Here is a 10171-nt window from a genome sequence, read left to right as displayed (position 1 = left end):
CAGCCGCTGATAATGCTTATTCTTCAGAGCTGAGAGCCTCTGGCGACTGTGGCTTCAAGCGGAGCTCCTCACAGGCGATCATCCCGGATGCCTTCGGATGTCACCCAAGTAACCTCCCTCTCTTCTGCTGCCAGGAGCAGTCCAGCCTTTCCCCGACAGAAATCCCCCAGAGCATTAGCTGCGACGTGAAGTTAAATAAACCAGAAGGTAACTTGGTGTTAAACCGTTTCTTGGGGAAGGGAGGAGGAGAACTGGAAGCCGCGTGGTTATGTAATAATAATATGTAATATTGCGGGGACAACATCCCTGTGCTCTCCAGCACTAATAGGAGCATTTACAGCCCTCCCCTTTGTGCTGCCCACTGAATAGCACCAGTTCCTGCGGGGGACCTCTTCCACTACCCCAGGAGGCCGCACAAAGAGCCCCTTTGAGGGGACTGAGCGGCACTGACCCTCGAGCGGCTGAAGGGAGCGGGTGGCACGCTGCCACCATGTTCGTGCTCCGGGGGCTCTGGCAGCGGGAACGAGCCGGGGCACTTCGTACTGAGGCAGATCCCCTTGTGGGCCAGCAATCCTAAAAATGGGTTCAAGACCCGCAGGTGCCTAACGGGACAGAAACTCGCGTTAGGAGGCGAAGAGGGTAAAATTGCCCCAAATGTCTCCGTAAACAGGATGCGCGCCCAGCTGGCGACGGGTCTTGGCACGGGGCGCCTCTCCGTCACCTCACGTCCTGCCAAACGGCAATTTATGCCCCAATTTAACCCAATTTTTAATGTTATACGCAGGTTATATCATTATGAACTATGTTTTAGGAGGTGGAGCGCAGGGAGGCGGCTCCCCCTGCCACACAGGAGGAGGAGCAGGGGGCAGCGCCCCCGGGGCTGTGGCGGGCTGTGCCCCGTGTGCTCGGTGCTTGTGTCGTTACAGACGTTAAGGGGCGTTAAATCACAGCGGGTTCAGTCGTAACCGTCACTAACGGACACGTTTATTTGTAAAAAAAAATAAAAATAAAAAAATTTCCCCTCCACAGAAGAGCGGTGGGCATGAGGCGACCGCAAAGCCCGCTGGGAGTTGTAGTCCGGCGGCCGGAAGCCGCGCTCCACCTCCCCTTCCGGCCTCCCTTCCCGTGGAACTACAACACCCATCGCGCACCGCGCGCGGGACCCCACCGCCCCTCAGCCCCCTCCCCTACGCAGCGCATGCGCAGCTCCCCGCAACCCGTCGAGAGGGGGGCTCCCCGCGCATGCGCGCGGCGGGCGAGCTCGCGCCGCTCCTCAGGCGTCCTTGCGGGCCGGGGCCGGGGCCGGGGCCGGGGCCGGGATGGGCACCGCAGGCGGAGCCGCAGCGCCGGCGAGCGGGACCCCGACGGTCAGTGCCCGCGGGGCGAGCCCCGCTACCGCCGGTAACCCCGCTGAGGAAGCCGCTTTTGGGGCTGGGAGGGGGGGTAACGGGCGGCGCGAGCCCCCCCCCGGCCGTTAACGGCTGCTGAGGGGGGGCGGGAGGGGGGGGGGCAGCGCCTCATGAGGCGTCCCCGGGAAGGGGGGGGGCGGCCTGGGGCTGTGGGGGGGGTGGGGAGGGTGAGGGGGGTGCTGGTGGGGTCGGGGGTGCCCCTGGTGCTGCTCAGTGCCCGGGTTTGGGGTGGGGGAGCCCTGAGGGGGTGTGGGGGGCTGGGGGGGCGGCTGGCGGGGTGCTTGTGTGAGGGGAAGCCAGGCTGTAGGGGATCTGTCCCTGAATATGTTGTGCGTGGCCCTCCCCTGGGTGTCCAGGGGTTGGTGGTTTTCTCGTTAAATGGAGTAATGATAGGCAGAGGGGTTTTGGGAAGTCGCGTAAAAGAGGTGGGTTTGTGTGGATCTTTGCCTTCCAGCGCAGCGAGGCAGCTGTGGCAGCATCCCTTATGACTGTTTCTCACCTGGAAAGCGAGGTTGGAGCCAACCGGTCGTTAAGCGCCCCTCCAACCCAAGCCTTTCTGTGAGCAGCTCACCGGGACTCTCCATCTATCCTAAGGGTGATAGTAAGGCCCTGGGGGATACGATCCAGGATTGTAACGATTCACATTCATCACCGAGCTTAAAAAAATTGGGGAGAGGTCCCTTCGAATAGATTTTTTTATGCTGTTACACACGGTTGCTGATGAAACATGGTGTAGGCTTCCTTCAGATCGCTTCTCATCATCTTGTACAGTCAGTGCAGCACGTGCTCTTGAGGGGCTCTCCCCTACAGAGAAGTGAAATGGGGAAAAAAAAGCTTGCAAGCTGTCATGGAGTTTGAGTGTTTGCTACTTGGGGTGCTTGAAATTCAGCAAACAGCCCTGCTGCAGTGTTCAGGTAACTAGGTCGGAAGGAGGCTATTTGTTAAGGAGAAGCAGGGAGCTTGGAGCTGTCTGTGCTAGGGTTCTCAGTTCTGACTTTGGGAAAATCAGCTGTGTTCCCTAATATTCTCATATATGAAACAGAAGGTGGGAGTAGCTGCCTCAGAGGTCTAATCCACTGTCGTTCTGGCATTGTTCCGTCGTGAATGAAGGTGCTTTGGGGGGATAGAGGAGATGCTATTTTTCTCCAAAAGTAACGATTTCGCTGTAGAAGCCGTTATGCGGTTATGGCTGTACAGGGGAAAGGTTTCTTCTATAGGGTGCCTTGTTTCCATTTCTGTGTGCTGCATAGGGGCAGGTGAAGCTCAACTGGTGCACGTGTGCACCTAGCACTTCGGGGTTCTGATCTCACGTGTGTCTTTTAGGCACGTCCCTAAAATGTTTCGGCTGTATTTTCTTACAGCAAGGCTTAGAATGTTTTTTCAGCACACGCCGCTATTTCTGACAAGCTATTTGGGAGAAAAAAGGGAAGATGCTGTTGTCTAGCAATAAATACCAACAAATGCAAATTTAGGTTCTTTCTGTAAAGCTTGGTGTCATGTAGCTGGCCTCAAAATGTCAAAATAAAGTGTAGTATGACATTTATCTCCATTTAATTGTATGTTTGGTATAATCTGCTAAGCTTTTCTCTGAACTAGCGCATCTGATTATTTTGAATCAGTGAATGACTCACAACCCTTAAAAATAGTCCTGGTTTGCCATATGTCGGCTTCAGATTTTCACCTAAAGAATTCATCAGCTTTCTTCAACTCACCAGCGTCTCGCGGACTGTAATTTGCAAGTTGTTGCTTTAAAAAACCAAGCCAACGACAACGGGATCAGCCGAGCATGTCGTTGGGCTGGGAGTGACCTGCAAGAGGCTGGGGCTTAGCTGGATCCCCAGGCGTGTGGCGGTGAGAGGGGCTTCCCTGGGGCGGTGTCTGGAGGGATGTACAACCACCTCGGGACCTGAGGGGAGCCAGAGCCAGCACAGAGGCGTGTGCAGAGCTCAGCTGGAAGGTATCCAGAGAAATGGGAGACTCCTCTCTTTTGTTACAAGGAGATAGTGCACCAGGAAGCATCGTTGGGTTAGGTTTTGTAAAGTATCGTGACGGTTTTGAACTAGAATGGAAGCATTTGTGAAAAAGATGAAGAAAAAGTAGAGCGGCTTCGGGGGGTGGTGTAATTTATTAGGGAGATACAACCCGAAGTTAACAGCTAAACAAAACATGTCCTACAAAAAGCTTTGGGAGACGTAATAGGAGTTCTAGGTGTCATTTATTATTCTGTGTGAATCAAAAAAGCAGCAGCTTTGATTTTTCTTATCTTATCTATGAATTCAAAGTATGTGTGCGAGACTGAGATCTGCCAATTCAAAGCCACGAGATCACAATGTTCAGGAGCAATCAGCTCACAGCCAGTAGTGTTTCCTTTGGTACGTAAGTAAGGTGTATTTAAATAGAGAACGTGGTTGTTGTTTTTTTTCTTGCATAGCTTCTGTAATACCAAGCAGAGAAAAATACAGATGATAAGCACTTATCATCTTGAGCGAGTTGCAGTTTCTTCCAGAAGCAGCTTGACATAAGATTGTGAATAAAAAATAGCACTAATTGCTCACTGAATTTTAAAATAATAAAGAGATAAATAGTGAAGAAAGAAACTGGTTCTCACCAGTTGCTAAAGCAATAATAATATCAGTCTGAATAATTAGAATAGTTCAGATGATTGTGGTAGGTAACGTAGTTAGCGTTGGTAGAGAAAATGTTTAGTTTTAAATAATCAAGCGAAGTAGTCTTCTAAGTATGGAATTAATTGTGTCATTATTCTGTTAGTATTATATTATTATAATAATTTAAGGAAGTCACTTCATCCTCATTGGTGCACCCTTAATCGTTAATAGTTTGTCATCCGTGCGTTTCCTTTAAGTGCTAGGAAAGTGTGTGGACCTTAAGTGATTGATTCAGCTCTGCAATTTCTTCAAAAGAAGGATTACAGCTCTTGGTATCACCTCGTGGGCAGTCCCCAGCTCGCTTCCAAAGCTGGGGAAGCCCTCACCTCAGTGTGTTAAGATTCACAATTTTAACTTGTGGGGAAAGGTGTTCTTGTACAAGTGTCTGCTGCCCTCTGCTTCAGTGCAACGGAAGGGGCAGCTCTGGAAGTAGCAGCAGCAGCTTTCTCATTTCCACATTGCTGCCTTTATTCACCTTGCTCGCAAGGAGCTGAGCTTTTTGGACTGGCTGGTTTGGTCTCCGGAGGCCTACAAGGGTAGAAGGGGATGAGCGCTGGCTGCTTGTGTGAGGAGGGACGGGGCCAGGCAGCTGCTGCAGAGGAGGAGTGCAGAGCGGGCACAACTTTGGAGCAAACTGAAAACGATTTTAAGCCAAGTAAATCTGGTCTCATGTTGCTCTTTTGTACATTTGATAGCAGTCAGTGAAACACTACTCACTTAATTCATGTAGCTATGAAACAAAAATGCATTTTATCTGTATGTTTTTGTCCTGCATTGTCTGAAAAATGTCACATTTCTGTGTATATGATCTAGATGAAGTCGATAACAAAATTCAGTTCCTGTTTTACAGCTTTGACTGCTTCCCTTGGCTTTTGTATTAAGAATAACTGAGCTTCTCGCTAGAAAAAAGACATCTGGCAGGAAGGAGCTCTTGGGCCTGAACATCGAGCTGTGATGCAACCGTAGCTTGAGCTGGAAAAAGGGTTTTTAAAACCACCATATATGATAGCAGTACTGTTAACTTGGCACCTTGGGAAAAAGCTATCACACTGACAGAAATTGCAGCTTGCCTTTCTCTCAAAAATTGTAGTAAGATTTCTGCAAGAGCATCACTTCTCTTTAAAACCATACCTAACTTTTTAAAATGGGAGTTGCACCTCACGTTAGAAGCTATAATTTTAATATATATATATATTTTAATAATAACTTGTGAAATTTAATATTTAACTTACCCTGGTAATTAGACTTATTGCTCTCTTTGTGCTTCTAGCCTGTCCAGGTGCGTTTTAAACATAAATTCACATCACCAGTCAGGGAGCAACATTTTTTCGGATGTTGCAATGGAAACAAATTTTCACTGGTTTTTATTAGCAAGAAGTGCATCGAATGCAAAATGCAAATTCCAAAGGTAAACATGGCAGCAACGAAACTCCCTTACTTCGTGGTGTTAGTAGTGTTTTTCTACCCTGTCACTATGGAACTGCATGACTATTTTTTCCTCTTTCCAATACACAGCTTTCACTTACGTTAGTGTATTCGGTAATGTTGCCTGATCTAACATGGTAAACTTGCAGATATTTTACTGTGTTTGTAGTTTTAAAATTGTGAACAAACTTATATAAAAGCACAATACCAGTCTGTATAAAGGCTAAAATATCTTCTTCTTTTTTTAATTGAATGTGGAAAAAAAGTATTTTCTGATACCCTCCTCTTTAATTTTCACTTGAGGCTTCTTCAGAAATGATGCTTTTTCAGACAGTATAAAGAGCTTTTCATATTTGACAGGATATTTTAATTGATTGAATGGACTAGAAATGTAAGACAGTTAATCTTAAATGAAAAGATTTTTCACAGGTCATGCTTCTGAAGTTTTAATTCTGAAATTTTAGTTTGTACTTCTCCAAAACGTATTTAGGTCATGTGATCAAGTGGGTTTTTATGTCTTGTTCTGAAAATGACTTTAAAAGAACCGAAACTCAGCTTTCCAGGTGAAGGAGGAACTGCTGCATATATGCAGTTGGGATTTTTGTTGTCTAGATGGCTCCATGCGTTAATGTGACTGTCACGTGTAGGCGTAGATTGAAATCAAGTCCTACAACAAAGATAATTAAAAAGAACTAATTTTCTGGCAACGACTGTTGCAAGCTTATCTTTGATTGTGCCAAAATCCTCTATCAAAAAAAAAAAAAAAGTTGCATCTGTTGTTCCCTTCAGGAGTCTTTTTGTGCTGACAGTTTTATGGCGACTTGGCTTACCTTTCTCTGTCATGGTTCAGCTTTATCTTGGTCACCGGTTCTCTCTAAGTTCTTCTTTCACAAGTAAGTTTTTAATATGCTATTTCAGCCAGACTTTGAAAGCATCCAACACATCCACAACTGTACATCGATGAAGTTTAGAGCTAGTGTGTGTCACTGAAGCAGTCAGTTTCAGATCTGTGTTTTTCACGGGTAGTTTACGTTAGGTATTTTTTAGCCCTAAACAGCAAGGATTTTACCACTCTTAAAAATGCCTCATACAAGCTGAGGCAGTTTTATTTTCTTTTAGAGGTGGGGGGAGGATGACGCTATTTTAGCCTGTGTACACCAGGGCTTCCATTAGAGTACCTACACTAATTTTATTTAAAGTAAGCTGACTTGTTGTGTAGGCAGGGCTACGCAGCAGGTGTGGGAGGGCACTCAGACCTTGTTCTGTGCTGTGCGATGATGAACTTCTTGGCCAGAGGTGGCACGTGCCCTGTTTTAGCATCTGCTTGTGTTGTTACTCTGTTCATTTTTATTATATTTAGTAATCAAGTTAAAAACAGCAGTTGTTGTGCATTTTGTGGGGTAATGTGTTTTGGTTTTTTGTTTTTAATGATACTCTGAAGCTGGTTTTAGCAAATGCATGTGAATTTAACCTGAAATTCTAAAGATGCCTCTATGTTTTTGTAGAAAGATGGTGTTTCGTATGCCTTTTCTTGTAAGGCTGCCTGGCTATGAAGACTTGTGGGTATTGCAGGCTACGGCAGCTGTTTGAGCAGTGGGAAACGGGCCCAAGGCAACTTCCCAATTTCTCTCTGTGGAGTTTGGTCCCTGCCACTGGCCGTTGGCCCTACAGGTACTGCAGAGCCCCGGTGCTGCCCCACACCGCGGGTGCCACACCTTGCCCGGCACTTTGCAACATCTCTGCCCTGGAGGTGGTGATGTTAATCAGAAGGAACAATCTGCTGAGCTTATACGTATTTAAATTGACTCTCCTCTTGGGTGGTGGGCAGATCTGGGGCAGAGGTGCAAAACAGAATTCGTCAGGCCCAACTCTAGCTAGGATACTGAACAAAATGACAAAACTTAAGTTTACGTAAAGGCTAAATGCTTCACGTGGTCGTGATGAAGAGCTGACACTGGCATTAATGGGAATATGCTTGAAAAAAGGAGATCGTGTGGTCCTGCTTTTTGTGGAGAAACTCCTAAACCAAACTGATTAAAAAAGATCATTTCCTTTTACATATAGGATCTGTGTGAAAGGCATCGGCCTCTACTTCAGCAGCTTGCGGTCCTGTGGATGTAACACGGATCGATGAAATGATTGCTTTGTTGGCGTGACTCAGTGCAGATCTCCAAAGGCAATGAGCTATACCAGCAAAAAAAAAAATGTTGGTGGATAAAACTGCTTTAGAAAATAAGGTTTTGCTAAAACTGCTCTGCTGGGAGTGCAGAAAAATCCCACTCTATCCATTCCAGTTAGGTTGGGAAAACATTTGAATGCAACCCAATCTGTAGTGGATATGGGGGTAATGCAATGCCTGGTGAAGGCAGGATGGGAGATTTTTCGTTAACTTTGGTGTCTGGGTCAGGAGCCACTGGTGTTACCTTGCTACTACACAGGAATCTTTCTCTGCAACATCTTTGCTTTTGGCTGAGACACAAAATTAGTAAATAGTTTAAAAAAAATGATCAGAGAAGCTGTTACACAACCAGTTTCGCTGCATCGAAATCTTTCTTTGCTTTTCCTTTCTGCTGCTACAGAATGAGCAACCACCATGGTTCTTTTTTAATGTTCACCAGAAGTTGGATATGATTTGCTTGAATTATATTGGATCAAGGCGAAAAAAATCATCTATAGGAACTGATCGTCTGTGTCATGTGTCACATTTTGAAGGCATCCAAGTAAAGCTGTTTTTAGTTTCTCGTTAGGTTATGGAGTTGTCAGTTCAAGTGACAGCTTGTAATTTATAGAACTCTTCTTGTGTTCAATACATGGTGGCAAAAATGGAATGTAAGGCTCAGGAAACTTACTTTTTACAGTTTTAACACAAAAAGGTTGGTATGGTGTTACTTTTACTTTTAGGAAATGCTTGTTTCTGGGAGTGATAGGCCTCAGAGCTGAATATTCATTCAACGGTAAGACAAACATTAACGCTGGCCTGCCAGTTAAAGGATTATTATTTAACATCTCTGTCGGTGACAGGGGACAGCGGGAGCGAGTGCACCCTCAGCGAGTTTGCCGATGACACCAGGCTGAGTGGTGTGGCTGACGTGCAGGAGGGCAGGGATGCCGTCCAGAGGGACCCGGACAGGCTGGAGAGGGGCATGTGCGAGCCTCATGGAGTTCAACAAGGCCAAGTGCAAGGTCCTGCACCTGGACCGGGGCAATCCCAAGCACAAATAGAGGCTGGGTGGAGAAGGGATTGAGAGCAGCCCTGAGGAGAAGGACCTGGGGGTGGTGGTGGATGAGAAGCTCAACGTGAGCTGGCAGCGTGTGCCAGCAGCCCGAGAAGCCAACCCTACCCTGGGCTGCCAGTACCTAAAAGGAGCCTACAGGAAAGCTGGGGAGGGACTCTGTCAGGGAGTGATTGGCATGGGTAAGAAAGGTGGTGATGCACGTGCAGTCGTGGTGGTGTCTGCCTGTGTGTGAGCTGAGGGGGTTCCCAGGGCTCCACACAGCTGCTGGCAGGGGCCTCGGGGTGCTATCGCGCTGCTGTTGCTGTTTTTGCCAGGCAAATCGCTGTTGTTGTAGCCGTACCAGAGTGCTACTGCGTATTTCTGGTGTATAGGCATGTCCCAGGCTTGTTACCAGGGTTAAAGCCAAAGCAAAGTGTCTGTCATACTTGCTGTTAACGCTTGTCATCTGCAGTGTTTAAGAAAGCGGGGCGGGAGGGTTGGATTTAGACTCTGGGCCGTACATAGCCTTAGGTTTTTGAGTTGTGTGACAGAACTGAGGGTGCGGAGTTCTGGCCTGTTGGGAAACTGGGTTCTGGTTTTCCATTGCGTGATCCACCCTGCTCAGTCTGCAGGTGCTCTAGAAATGATCTCAGAAATGCTTGAAACTGAAATCACAGAGTATCCTGAGCTGCAAGGGACCCACAAGGACCATCGAGTCCAACTCCTGGCTCCACACAGGGCCACCCAAAAACCAGATCCTATGTCTGAGAGCGTTGTCCAAACACTTCTTGAACTCTGCAGGCTATTTGCCCTTACCACATCCCTGGGGACCCTGTCGCAGTGCCCGAGCACCCTCTGGGTGCAGACCCTTTCCCTAACCCCCATCCTGACCCTCCCCTGTCCCAGCTCCATGCCGTTCCCTCGGGTCCTGTCGCTGTCCCCAGAGAGCAGAGCTCAGCGCCTGCCCCTCCACTCCCCTCGTGAGGGAGCTGCAGGCCGCCATGAGGCCTCCCCTCAGCCTGCTCTGCTCGGGGCTGAGCAAACCCAGGGACCTCAGCTGCTCCTCATGTGTCTTACCCTCCAGGTGCAGAATCCAGCACTTGTTGAACTCCATATTGTTGGTGACTGCCCAGGCTCTGATTTGTCTAGATCTCTCTGCAAGGCCTCTCTACCCTCAATGGAGTCAATTGCTCCTCACAATTTAACGTTGTTCTCAAACATATTCAGTGTATCTTATAGTTCTGCGTCCACGTGATTTATGAAAACACTGAAGAGAACTGACCCTGAAATGGAGCCCTGTGGAACCCTGTTAGTGTCTGGCTGCCAGCCTGACGTAACCCCATTTCCTGTAACCCCTTATGCTGGAGCTGTCAGCCCGTTGTTCACCCACCACGTTATGTTTGTGTCTGGCTGTATGCTGGACAGTCTGTCCTGAAGGGTACCGTGAGAAACAGCA

At 47.7% G+C, this 10171-nt stretch overlaps 1 protein-coding gene across 2 annotated transcripts in view; it reads left to right on the top strand.

Annotated features, from left to right (window-relative positions):
- Positions 1 to 1225: 1225 nt before the first annotated feature.
- RALBP1 (ralA binding protein 1) overlaps positions 1226 to 10171 on the top strand; it is a 28459-nt gene continuing 19513 nt past the window's right edge. Inside the window, exon 1 of one of the 2 annotated variants that reach the window (XM_084281321.1) lies at positions 1226 to 1367. The gene's annotated coding sequence lies outside the window, so the exon portion shown is untranslated. Of the gene's footprint in view, positions 1402 to 10171 lie in introns of both variants that reach the window. The other variant, XM_084281322.1, reaches the window with a different exon arrangement.

This window comes from Netta rufina, assembly GCF_964035555.1.
Source record: "Netta rufina genome assembly, chromosome: 2".
NCBI classification, from domain to species: domain Eukaryota; kingdom Metazoa; phylum Chordata; class Aves; order Anseriformes; family Anatidae; genus Netta; species Netta rufina.
This window is presented reverse-complemented; position numbering and strand designations above follow the sequence as displayed.